Raw genomic sequence first — 14,027 nt, 5'->3', positions numbered from 1 at the left:
GTATAACCCTATCCACAATAAATCACTTTCAATCCAGTCCTGAAAACTAATACAGAGTAGGAAGAAAGCATTACAGAAAAATTTTGTTTTCATTAATCAAGCTGGAAAATAACGGGCCTTACACGAATGCCCTTTAGGAAGACAGTTCTTATAGTTTTATGTTGATGGAAACTAACATTACATTCGAAATGCATGTTAAAACCATGACTGTAGACTAACTACCACTTTCAGTCGTCAGAAGATGAAAAATGATCAAGAGTCACCCAAACTGAATCCTGGTTCCTCCTGGAAAATGTGTTCCTAAATATTTCCCCCCTGAACTACTGTGCTCTTTCTGTATCTTACACAGCAGACACTGCGATGCACAAACACATCCAGAAGGCCTTTGAGGGCTGACAGCCTGCTGGAACAATGAGGAATTCACCCGGGTTTCTGCCTTTCTGCCGGGCCCAGAAAGTTCTGGGTAACCCAGGTGACGTGTCATGAGAATACAGGTGTGCCTCACACCGTATGTATCATCTCCTCAGGGTAGACACCAAAATCCATGTTCGTATATGAAAATCTGGGATGCATATAGAAATCAAGAGTGATTCTGTCATCTTGAAAGAAAAACACACTGTTGCGCTGCCACATGCCTCGTTTCTCCTCGAGTGACTGCAGGAAGTAGCGATTGCAGTCAGAAATCTCAGAAAGAAAAATTAGAGTAAGGGCAACACCTGAAGTTTACTCCTGAAAATACTTGGAGAACGACTGTGGCCAATAAACCAGGGCTTAGTTCATGAGACTATGTCAATGAGCTTATACCATCCCATGTTCTGGTCAAACCCTCATGTCTGGGAGATGGAGGGACGTCTTCATCTTCCAGAGCTACTATTAGGGAAAAAGGTGGAGACAATACTGACAGGAGTCCCTAATTCAGCAGGAGAGCCAAAAACACCTTGCCCCTCCATAATCCCAAATGAAAATAAACATCTCGGGGCGCCTGGGTGGGTTAAGCTTCTGCCTTTGGCTCGGGTCATCTCAGGCTCTTGGGATCAAGCCCCACGTCGGGCTCTTTGCTCAGTGGGGAGCCCATTTCCCTCCTTCTCTCTCTGCCTGCCTCTCTGCCTACTTGTGATCTCTGTCTGTCAAATAAATAAAATAAATTAAATCTTTAAAAAAGAAAAAAAAGAAAAGAAAAGAAACATCTCATTTTACTAGTGTGCAGCAGTGACTATGCAGGAGAAATTATTATATTATTATTAGATGATATTATTATTATTATTATTATTATAATTATTATTGTACTATATTATTAACCTTTTGAATTTGGACACCTAAAATTTTTAATAAAATATGAAGACCTTTTTTTTAAAAGATTTTATTTATTTGAAAGACAGAGATCACAAATAGGCAGAGAAGCAGGCAGAGAGAGGGGGAAGCAGGCTCCCCACTGAACAGATAACCCAATGCGGGGCTTGATCCCAGGACCTTGGGATCATGACCTGGGCTGAAGGCAAGAGGCTTTAGCCCACTGAGCCACCCAGGCGCCCCATGAAGGCTTTTTTTAAAGAACAAAAACTTCAGACTATATCTTTATCCTAGAAGTTCCCACTACAACTGGCTTCTGTCTTGGTCAACATTTAGCCATTCAGATAAAGTCCGTATTTAGTGCTTCATGTGTATGCATGTGTAAAATAAGAGGACAGTCATAAATCTTTAAGATTGTGTATAATAACCGTGAAATAAGGATTCTTGATACACAAGGTCTCGTTCTGGGGAAAACAGCTGGTGAACAGTATGCAGTTTTCAAATGATGGAGGGGAAATATGCATTCGGTTATGAGAAAGGGAAGGAGAACAAGACCAAATATTAATAAAAGGGAAAAAAGCTTTTTCTGCCATCTTTTCGTGCTGCAGTAACAGTGTGAACAAATGTCCCACAGATGCCCTCAAGAACATTAACACTGCTGAAAGGGGAGGCGAAGGCCAGGTTCTTAGGAGGCCCTGCACCAAAGTCATCGTCCCATTTCCTGACTGTGATGACGAAGCATGAGTACATTGGCAAGTTTGAAATTATTGATGACCACAGAGCTGGGAAAACTGCTGTGAGCCTCACGGGCAAGTTAAACAAGTGTGGCATGACCAGCCCTAGAATTGTATAACTGAAAGATCTGGAAAAGTGGCAGAATATTTCCATCCCCTCAGTTTGGTTTCACTGCATGGAAAAATTTTTCTGGCATCATGCACCATGAAGAAGGAAGACTCCAGGCAGGAGGGAAAATCCTGGATTCCTTTTTCGTAGAAATATAATATACATGGCACATGAAATGCCTCAATGGGGAAAAAAAAAAGGAAAATAAATTACAGTCAACTAATGTTTGACAAGGGTGCCAAACAATTCAATGGGGGTAAGAACAGTATTTTACTCCCAAGCAGCCACATGCAAATAATGAAACGGGAGTCCTGCCTCACACCATACAGAGAAAATAACCCCAAATGCATCAAAGACATAAATGTAAGCATTAAAATGATAAAGTTCGGGATGCCTGGGTAGCTCAGTTGGTTGAACGGCTGCCTTCTGCTCAGGTCATGATCCCAGAGTTCCCGGATCGAGTCCTGCATCAGGCTCCCATCTCCACAGGGAATCTGCTTCTCCCTCTGATCTTCTCCTCGTTCATGCTCTCTCTCATTGTCTCTTTCTCAAATAAATAAATAAAATCTTTTAAAAAATAAAAATAAAATAAAATAATAAAGTTTTCAGAAGAAAACACAAAGGTAAATGTTAGTGGTCTTGAATCTAACAACGGCTCCTCAGCCATAACACCAAAGTACAAGCAACTTAAAAAAAATAATAAACAAATAAATGGGACTCAACCAAAATGTCCCAGTTTTGTGTTTCCAAGGACCCCATTGACAAAGTCAAAAGACAAGCCACTAAATGGGAGAAAATATTTGCAGGTCATATATAAGGAACATGCATTCAGACTGTGTGAAGAATTCTTACAACTCAAATAAAAAGACAACCCAGTTAAGAAATGAGCAAAGAGGGGCGCCTGGATGGCTCAGCGGGTTAAACTGCTGCCTTTGGCGCAGGTCATGAACTCGGAGTCCTGGGATCGAGTCCCGCATCGGGCACTCTGCTCAGCAGGGAGCCTGCTTCTTCCTCTCTCTCTGCCTGCCTCTCTGCCTGCTTGTGATCTCTCTCAATAAATCTCTGTCAAATAAATAAATAAAATTTTTAAAAAAAATGAGCAAGAACTTGAATACACATTTCTCCAATATTCAAATGTATACATTAATATATAAATGTATATATAAATATATTTTACATTATCGTATATTTATATAAACATATTTATGTAAATATATTTACATTCTTAAATATGTATTTAAATATAAATAAAATATGAAATATATAATATATATTTAAGATACATATAAGGTATATATAAAATATATGGGACAATAAGCACGAGAAAATATGCTCAACATCACTAATCATTCAGGAAATGCAAATCAAAACCATTGTGAGATACCACCTCCCACCCACTTGGATGGCTACTATCAAAAAACCCAAAAGCAGGTGTTGGAAGGATGTGAAGAGCTTGAACCTGTAAATTGCTGGTGGGCTTGGAAAATGGTGCAGCCACATTAGAAACGGTTTAGTAGCTCCTCAAAATGCTGAACACAGAGTTGCCATATGACACACCAATATCACTCCTGTGTATAGAGCCAAGAAAAAAACTATGCCCACACAAAAACTTGTGCATGAAGGTTTAGGGTTTATTCGTAATAGCAAAAAGGTGAGAACAACCCAGATGTTCATCAACTGATGAACAGATAAATAAAATGTGATCCATCCAGCCAGTGGAATATTATTCGGCCTTGAAAAGGATTAGAATTTTGATATGTGCCACAACACAGAGGAGCCTTGAGAACATTCTGCTGATTGAGAGAAGTCAGTCACAGAAGACCACATATTGCATGATTTGATTTATATGGAATTTCTAGAATATCTAAATCTTCAGAGACCGAAAGTAGATTAGGGGTTGCCTAAGACTGGTGGTGATGGCTAAAGTTTTCTTTTGAGGATGATGAAAATGTGTAAGTAGTTCAGTATAGTATAGTTAACTATAGTGAAAGCCATTAAATTGTCCACATTAGATGGTGAGTGGTATGGCCTGTGAATTATATCTCAATTAAGCTGTCATCAAAAAATGCAAAGAACTTCTATATTTATCAAGTAGAAAAAGAATGAACTTGATTAAAAACATCAAAAATGGGGAAAATAAAAACAAACAAAATAAGATGGGAGGAATAAGATCATGACTGTTTATCATTAATTTAAATGTGTACAGACTGACTTTTTCTATTAAAGCGCCTATCAGGGGGTTACAGATCCACGCTGTTCAAGAAACATACTTAAAATGCAAAAGGGATTGAGAATGTATCAGGTGAGGACATACCATGCAAAAGAGAAAGCCAGAATGGCAAAATTCATCGCAGACAAGTTGGGTCTAAAGTTATAGGTACTAAGATGAAGAGGGACATTTTTAAAGGCAGAGTTTAGAGGAAGTGGTGATGCAACATGGAGGCTTAAATGGGTAGAAGAATAAATGAAACAAGATGGGATTGGGAGGGAGACAAACCATAAGTGACTCTTAATCTCACAAAACAAACTGAGGGTTGCCGGGGGGAGGGGGTTGGGGAGAAGGGGGTGGGATTATGGACATTGGGGAGGGTATGTGATTTGGTGAGTGCTGTGAAGTGTGTAAACCTGGTGATTCACAGACCTGGGGATAAAAATATATGTTTATAAAAAATATATGTTTATAAAAAATAAAAAATTTAAAAAAAAAAAAATAAAGGCAGAGTTTGGAAAGAAGATGTAAAAGGTATAAGCAGGTATACCTCTAACAACATAATACCTAAAGACTCTAAAAATGCAATAACAACGTAAAATTTTAGCTTTTCAAATGGGAGTATCTACTAGAAGGAGGGAAAAACAAGGACACACAGAAAATAGACATCCTGGGGCGCCTGGGTGGCTCAGTGGGTTAAAGCCTCTGCCTTCGGCTCAGGTCATGATCCCAGGGTCCTAGGATCGAGCCCCACATCGGGCTCTCTGCTCTGTGGGGAGCCTGCTTCCTCCTCTCTCTCACTCTCTGCCTGCCTCTCTGCCTACTTGTGATCTCTGTCAAATAAATAAATAAAATCTTTTAAAAAAAAGAAAATAGACATCCTTATTTCCCTCGGAAAACATTTCTTTCTTACACCTAAGAAAAGCCATATTTGTAAAGATTAATTGCATACTAGACAACAAAGGAAACCTTTACAAGCCTTCCAAATTAAAGATTTAAAGAACAGTTCTTTGATCACAATCCAGTAGAATCAGAATTAGATAACCTGGTAACAAAAAATTGAAACTACATACACGTTAAGAAATACAGTTTTCAGTCAAAGAAGAAATCATAAGACAACTGAAGAAAATCTTGAAAGCAATGGAAAGGAGACTATTTCATACCAAAACTTAAAGAAGACACCAGAAGTTATACTCTAAGGACACTTCAGTGTCAAATGTCTTCAATTTCAAACATTTTTTTGAATTAAAGAAACTACTCATTTAAACCCATCAGAAAAGGGCAGCTCAATCAAAAGAAAGGAAGTAATTATAATAAAGATAAATTTTTAAACTAATAAAAAATATGAGGGGCAAATAAACTCAAAGTTGTTTCTATGAAAGACTAATGAAATAATAAAAAAAAAAAACTTCACATGTCCTATTAAGGATAAGAGAGGGGGAAGATGGGGTGTGGGAGGAGGTGGGGAGAGAGGGAAGGGGGATGGGGAAAGGGGGGTTTCAGGGAGGAGGGGACAGAGACAGGGAGAGAGAGAGTTGCAAAACAGATAAGGATTGGGAACAGAGATATAAAAGCAAATGCATAATATAAAAGAATCACTAAACTGCAAGGCACTTTATACTAATCAATATGATAACCTAGAAGAAACGATGATTTCCTAGGAAAACCAAATCATCCAAATGATTCAAGAATGGAAAATTCAGAAGATGAGTTCCAAGATCAGACAGGTTTGCAGCTGGATAGCTGTCATTCTACTGTTAAATGGCAACAGGCAATTAAACAATAATAAGTCAATTCACTTGATGAAGCTGAGCACAATGTTAATACCCAAACCTGAGAGGGAGGAACGGGGAAGCTATGAACACATCTGGCTTAGGACAGATTAGTTAACAGAAACTGAACTAATGTTAGCAAATAACAGAAGTCAGGCATCTATCAAAGGACTATATCCTGAGACCAACTTGGATTCATTCCAGGAAAATAAAGGGAGCTCAAGACCAGAAAATCAATAAGATTTACCTCATCACTAAATTAACTGTGAATAAACTCTTAAGACCATAAATGCATTTGATAGAAAATAAAGGCACCTGATAAAAGGTGAGCAGCCATTCTTTATAAAAATGAAGATAAAAACAGAAGGACGTTATTCAGGAGGGATTATTAACTAGGAAGCACTAGATCAAGAGGTAGATAAAATGAGCCATAGTGACAGAGCCCCATGCATGCATGGATAGAGGCGAATGAGCTCATGGATGAGCACCGGGCTGTCAACAGGTATTATAGGGACAAAGGCAGCGGTGAGGAGAGGAGAGTCTTAACAACATGGAAGAAGGTAAAAGGAGGATTGCAGTTAAAAATTGAGCATGATACAAACACATGCAAACAAGACCGGATATTTTCCCGTGTATAGTTTCTTAAAACCCTGTACACATTACTGGAACTACCAACTCTTGCTTTCAGCTCCTCAGCCCTCGCGTGATTTCCCAGTACTAGGATGCAGGGGTAGATCCTACGTTGGTGACATCCTATGTCATTGTACTCCTAAAGGGACAGGTGAAACAGCACAGGGGCTGCAGGTCAGAACTCAGGCATCGCTGTGCCCACCCCAGCTCCCTGCTCGCCCAGCCTCCACTCTGAAGCAATGGGCACTTGGAGCTGTTAAGAAACAGGGATCTGAGCAGTTCTCTGGTTCACCCTGGAGCCATCTGCATCCATCATGTTTCCCACAGCTCTCCCCGAGTGTTGGTGCTGGCTCCCCCCGAGTGTTCCCTTAGCTCCTGGCACACCCTTCTTATGAGAGCACCTAGTACTCCCCGTCACAGTGCTCTGTCTGTCACTTGCGTCCATTGATCCACTTTGTGCTGGTTGAGGGCTGGAGCCCCCTCCTGTTAACTTCTCAAGTCCGTTTCTAATGCAGCAGCCCCTGGCACTTAAGCACCCTGTCAGTACCTGCCAAATGAATGAAATGTACTCTAAACATAGTATGAAGTCTGTGTTTTGAAACTCCTTTTTGGAGCCGTTTGCTATCATTTTCCCAGGCAATTTAAAAAATTTCCAGCCTTGCTGCCAATAACCTGAAGGGGTAAAGGAATGCCGGCGTGCCCCATGGGACATGTCACTCTGGATGGTCCTTTGGCAGCAGGGACTTTGATAGCGCTCTTTCAAACCCAGCAGGATGGTGGAGGGGTACGTGGCTGAGTACCTCCCTGGTCTGACCCTGTGTGACGCCACCCGGTGCTTGCAGCTGCCCTCTGGAAGGTGTTGCTTTAGCGGCAGAGCCAGAGGGCACCAAGCATGTGTCTGTCTCCAAAGTCCTGGGCACCACATCACAATGCCTTCCTGAGAAGCAGAATCAAGGACAGTTGCTGATCTTCATTCTTTCCCACCAAAGGTATCTCATACACCATCTTTGGAAATTGGAGCCAGGGGGCGCTTGGGTGGCTCAGTCGCTTGTGTCTGCCTTCAGCTCAGGTCATGATCCCAGGGTCCTGGGATCGAGTCCCACACACTTGCCTCCCTGCTCAGCGGGGAGCCTGCTTCTCCTTCTCCCTCTGCCATTCCCCCCACTTGTGCTTTCTGGCTCTCTGTGTGTCAAATAAATGAATAAAATCTTTTTAAAAAGTTTGGGCCATATTCTTTCACCATTCTCCTTCACCTGGGGTAATTTGCCACCTCCCTGAATTTACCTGCATCTTTCCCAAAATCTACTTATCTTCCAGCCTTCTTGACCATAATGAGTCTATAAATTTTCAATAGAGAGTGTGAACTTACACTTGCTAATATTTGCATAACATGCACCTCTTTCGATCTCAAAGAAAAGCTTTGCACCGCAATGGTCTCTAATCTCCAATTAGGTTCTGTTCCGGGATCCCACTGGAATTCTACATGCCTGTCCCCTAAGATGCCATAAATTGTGGTCCAGTTTCCCAGCCAGCCAAGGAAAGCACATGGGAAATCTTGCTGAAGTATGAGTAAGAGCCAACGAAAGGGAACATATTTATCTGCCTCGAATGCTGGGACCTGAGGAAAGCAAGTTTCATTACAGACAAATCAGGAAGGAGGTGCAGATTGCTTTTTATATCACTCTGGAGTGGGGGTATGCCATTGATGATTAAGGCCATTTCCTGCAATGCACTCACCAAAGTGATACTCACTTCGGAGTGGACAAAACTTAGGAAATGGCCAAGGGGTGCTCTGCTTACACTTTACACACTCAGCATTTATTTGTATTAATTTCTTTATAGGGCAGTATAGAGACATGAGGCCACATTGAAAAAGCAAAGCTTGTCATCCTATGGCCTTGGGTCAAGAATAGAGATAGTGCTGCTCATGTCAGTTTCAACCTCCAGTGGCCAAGGGTTTGATCTGATGCTCTTTCAAGTTTTCACCATAGCCTTTCTCAAGCTCAATGGCCAATAATCCCACAGGAGGAGATTTTAGGGCCCTCTCAAACTTCTGTTTTGCTATCTCTCCCCAGCCTGCTTCCTCTGCAAAAGTCACCACTTTGCCTGTGCATCTACCACCTCTTAGAGCCTTTGGAATCAGCCACGAATTGCAGTGCTGATTCCTTCCATGACCACATATTGTTTACAGGAAAACTCTTCTTCGTTATGCCTTGCCAGTCAGAGTGACGGTTTCATCCGCAACCTGGACCAGGTTCGGGAATATTCTACACATAAATGTGAGCAAATGTCTTCTGTATTGAGAGACATGTACATTCTGTAAATGGACTCTATTGAAAAACCAATACATAGGGTACACTTATGTCCTGACCCAGCTGGAAGGAGGCACTTCATTTCCATCTTTCAGAAAATTGGTGTAACACATTGATTTTCATAACAAAGAAAGCAGTTTTGTGTCCTCTACCAAAAGACGGTCATCGTAAGCAATAAATTACCTCTTTGGAGTGAACAAATTAATAAGATATTTTCTAAATTTCAAAATAACAAAGACAGAACGATGTCTGTAATGCTAAGTGCATCTCCTTAGTTGCAGGACATTGTGTCATGGACCACCTGAGCAATGACACATGGCGGCCGGTAGTCTGATTTGTACATCAATTCACCTGGCAACCTGTTAAAAGAAAGTCTTGCACATGACAAGCTTTCAATAAGACACTGAAAAGATGGCCAGGAAGCCCCCTTAGCTGGCTTTTTAAGGTGTCCAGACATCTAGTCAACCTACCTCACCAACTCATCACCATGCTTACTGGAGTAAACCCAATCTCTTCCTTCCCCCTGGAGATGGGAGAAGAGCCACTCACATGTTTGTATGGAATTCTCATTCCCCCTCGCTCTGTCCCCACATGGCGCTGTCCGTGTAATAAATAAACAAATCTTTATGTCACCCGGTAGTTCCTGGGTCCAATTACACAACTCAGACAATTTTGGGTCACTACAGCCTTTTGTTTTTCTTTCCATCTTAAGCCTTCTGGGTGACCAACAGCTATCTAAAACTCATGTTGCTGCCATATGCTGTTGTTCTGCTTCATCTTTCCAGTAAAGTTCAGTATTTTCCCCTAAAGTTTGGTTTATCAGTATTTCCAGCGTCTATCTCCAGCTCGGGTCACCATCCCAGGTCCTGGGATCAAGTCCCACTCTGGACTTCCTGCTCTGCGGGAAGCCTGCTTCTGCCTCTGCCTCCCATCTCTTATGAATAAATTAAAAAAATCTTTAAAAATTAAAAAAAAATTTCTATCTTCCCACTTTTAAAGATTAATTCTAGGAATTATTGCTATAAATCCAAGTGTCCTATCTCTTTCTTAAAAAGTCTTCTCCAGGGAACCTGGGTGTCTCAGTTGATTAAATGTTTGGCTCAAGTCATGATCTCAGGGTCATGGGATTGAGCCCTAGTGAGGCCTCTGCGCTCAATGGGGAGTCTGCTTCTCTCCTTTTCCCTTTGCCCCACCCCCCTACTCACATTTACACACATGTGTTGTCTCTCTCTCTCTCTCTCTCTCAATAAATAAATAAACAAATCTTTAAAAAGTCTTCTCCAAAGGGAGTTTGAGAAATAGTCCAGTAAGGGGCTGGAAGAAAATATTATAAGTTTTATTCATATTTCATGTCATTCATTTAACTGTTTATCTTTTGCATGTCATTTATAATGTGCATAATAATTTAGAAGAGTAGTAGAGTCTATAATTTATCAAAAATTTGCTTAAATTGGTGATATGTCTGCAAATATTTTTGTATGTATGTATGTATGTATTTATGTATTTATTTATTTTTGTGAAAGAGAAGTGCACAGTAATAAAAGGAGATCACTGCTCCAGGGACCCAGATATTTCCCCAAGTCCTGTTTCCTTCCATTCTCTCTGGGCTTCATTAGACCCCCTTAACAGCAATCTTGTCCCTAAAACACGCCCTCTGCAGCACCAAGTTCGAATGCTTAACTCGGGCCATCACTGCAGGTTGTACCGGGATGACCTTAGGGAAAAGGGTGGTGGGTCTCACAGGTTTGCTGTGTCACCCCCATGAACAGTCCTTTGTTCTGAACAGCTAGTGCAGCCCACGTTTGAAATCACAGGCTCTGGCACCAGAGTGGGCGTAGATCCCAGCTGGCCCCTCAGTAGCAATATGGCTTTGGGAAAGTTGTGTCATTTCTGGCCCAGACTTAAGGCTCATCCATAACGTGGAGGAGAAGACAGTGTGACCCTCAGTGGGCTGTTGAAAGGATCACGAGATGGTTCGACTCAGGTGCTCTGAGGTACAAAACACACAGTAGGCCCACAGTAGAACAAAAAGTTGTTCTATTGATCTTATAGTTACTATTACTCATACTAACAAAACTGATCATTTGATATGATTTTCAAGCGAATTGTCTTCGCCTGGATTTCTAAGATTAACCTGCTTCAAAATGAATTCTGCTCTACTGTGAAAAACGAGCTAACCAGCAGGTTTCTTCTGCGTCTTTTCTGAACTTTTTAGGATCCTCTCTAGAGAAAGGTTCTAAAGGAAGGCAAAGTGCAGAAATACTCTTGCTTGAAATGATTAATTTTGCCAAAAAACAGTGCCTTGAACATAAAAGATATTTGATGAAGCTCACTGTAGACAGTGTAACTCTCCAGGATTCATAAGTTGAAAACTCAATGTCCAAAGGGACATAACTAGGAGATGGGGTCCTTGGGAGATGTTTAGGTCATGAGGGTGGAGTCCTCATGGGCGAGATTAGTATCTCCATGAGAGAGACCCCACAGAGATCCCTCGCCCCCTCCACCTTGGAGGTTATAGGGAGAAGATGGTCATCTGTGACCCAGGAAGTGGGCACTTGAACAGACACGGAATCTTCCAGGGTCTTGACCGTAGACTTCCCAGCTTCCAGAACTGAGAGAAATAAGTATGTCTTTAAAGCACCTAGTTTATGGTGCTCTTGTTACATCAGCCCAAACTAAGATAAAGCTTGTCTCTTATACTGAAAAATAACACAAATGTTAACAACAATTTTAAAAAGGAACATTGTGGCCAATGACATGTAATGAACATCATCTCTCCTCTACAGAGCCAAGAGCTTAATTAGTTTCGGGCAACTCAGTAGAGTATGATTAAACCAAAGAGCAGCAAGATGTCTAAATGCTCAAGTCCTCTGCCTCCTACTTTTCTGCCAAAACAAAAGAAAAGCCCTAGGCTGGTTTTGGTTGCCACCAAGCACAAAACAGCCAAATTCCAAATTAGAAAGCCTTGGGGTTTAATTGTGGATGTTTGGAATTACATAGAAGCTCTCTTTGATCATTCCAAAGGATGTTTCCCTCAAAGGTTACAAATACATCTCAGCCTACCAACCATCTCAGGCCTACCACAAAAATTATATATATACACTTTTAGCATTTTAAAATGTGTCTAAATTTCAGTTTCAGATCCAGTTTTGACTATTGTTATGGGCTTAGTTGGATGCCCCCAGATTCCTACGTTGACGTCCTAACACCCAGCATCTCAGAATGTGGCAGTATTCAGAGATGGGATTTTTAAAGAGGTGATAAAGGGAAAACGAGCTCACTGGGGGTGGGCACCAAGCCAACAGGACTGGTGTGCTTACAGGAAGAGGAGATTAAGACACAGACAATACAGACTGAAGGACAATCGTTTGAAGACAGAGTGGAGAACACAGCTATCTGCAAGCCAAGGAGAGACGTTTGAAGAATCGAACCCTATTGCCACCTTGATCTTGGACTTCCAGCGCCCAGAACCATGAGAAAATAAATTGTATGTTGCCTAAGCCACCCGGATGTTGATATTTTGTTTATGACAACCCATGACTCAGAAATTTGAGGACCTCCCTTCTAGACTTTATCCTGAAGTTCTGTTTCAGCTTCAGGGGCTTGTGTAATACTACTGTATCAAGGAGGGAGGCTCCTGCCATTCCCCACACTGGGTCGTTGAGACACTGCACAGCTGTCCCCAGGGCTGGCTACATAATTTACAAGCCCCATGCGAAATGAAGATATAGGGCCCTTTGGGCAAAAACAGGGAGGAAGTGTTTGTTAAAGGTACTAAAATAGAAAGCTCATTTCCTCCATGGTCTGTCTTCTGAAGGGGCATGGCTGCTGTTTTCTATTTGCATTTAATGTCATTCCAAGCAAATAAAAATTTTAAAATGTGATTATGGGCATGATTTTTGCCATTCATCTTCGCTGGGTGCAATGTCAGTGTTAAATAATTCACGCAGGGATTCCACAGCTGGGGCACACCCACGTGCCCTCTTCTTATCAGAACCGTGGAAATCCTGCACAAGACCAGCTCTGCCGTCTTTACCTCACCTGGGGACTCACACCTGTTCCACCGACCCTGCCGCCCTCGGCTTCCTGATGAGTAAGGAACTTGACAGGATCAGGAGCCGGGGGCTGCCTTTCTTTCCCTTCCCTCCTAAGTCACCACTTCCAAGGCTTGGCTAACACAGGGAGGTGACATGAGTGAGAAAGGACAAGACAGGGTTCTGGGATGCTCACAAGAGGCCACCGCCTCCTGCCGGTGCTCAGAGCAAGCTCTGGTCTGTAGGGAAGGCGAGCTCCGGTTGACTCGGTCATAGACGTCACGTGGTCAGCGAGTCTCGTTGACCACCACTCACGAGGTGTCCATTTCCATGCTGTGCTCACCGGGCAGGGCGAGCAGTACATGCAAATGAGGTGGCAAGGAATGGTGGATACCCACAGTGAGCTGTCCCCTCTGCTATGTACGTGCTCCACTGTCCCACCTGTTATGCCCCAATAATGGGTCCATGATTAAAAGAGCGAGACAAATCGAAGGTCAAACAAAGCTTTATTTTGCACCAAGCATCAAGAATCAAACTGACCAGCCAGGGCCGCTTCTCTTACAGAGAAGTCGACCCCTCTCTCCTTTACGGACTAGCTTTTAAGGGCAAAGGCCATGCGGTTGGGCCTGGCCATGCACAGGTGGCCAATGAAATTGTAACACACAGAGAGAGCTGCACAGTGATGCTAGGTGACCAATTGAATTACAACTTACCTTTTAGTAGACATTTGACCTAGCCTATCACCTTGGTTAGGATTGGCGCCCAAAAGACTCACAAAGGGCGGGACCCATACTCCTTGGTAGCTAGGGAGACAGTATGCAACTCTCCACTGATCAGATGTCTTTACCTGACCTGACCCACCCTTGTATTTGGGCTTTGTTACCTGAGGTTGATTTCCGGGACTTGTTTTTAAGTAAGTCCCCTGGGAGAAGGGGAG

General features: G+C 42.2%; 1 long non-coding RNA gene across 2 annotated transcripts; it reads left to right on the top strand.

Moving 5' to 3' along the window:
* Positions 1-6,854: 6,854 nt before the first annotated feature.
* LOC131820787 (uncharacterized) lies at positions 6,855-12,940 on the top strand. Of its 2 annotated transcripts, XR_009349783.1 has the most exons (3): positions 6,855-7,733; positions 8,936-9,023; positions 12,192-12,940. It is a non-coding gene; the product is annotated as an uncharacterized LOC131820787 (long non-coding RNA). The 2 variants fall into 2 exon arrangements; XR_009349784.1 differs by lacking the exon at positions 8,936-9,023.
* The last annotated feature ends 1,087 nt before the right edge of the window (positions 12,941-14,027 follow it).

This window comes from Mustela lutreola, chromosome X (genome assembly GCF_030435805.1).
Source record: "Mustela lutreola isolate mMusLut2 chromosome X, mMusLut2.pri, whole genome shotgun sequence".
Classification (NCBI taxonomy): Eukaryota; Metazoa; Chordata; class Mammalia; order Carnivora; family Mustelidae; genus Mustela; species Mustela lutreola.
Note: the sequence above shows the minus strand (reverse complement) of the source record. Positions and strands in the feature narration are given on the sequence as shown.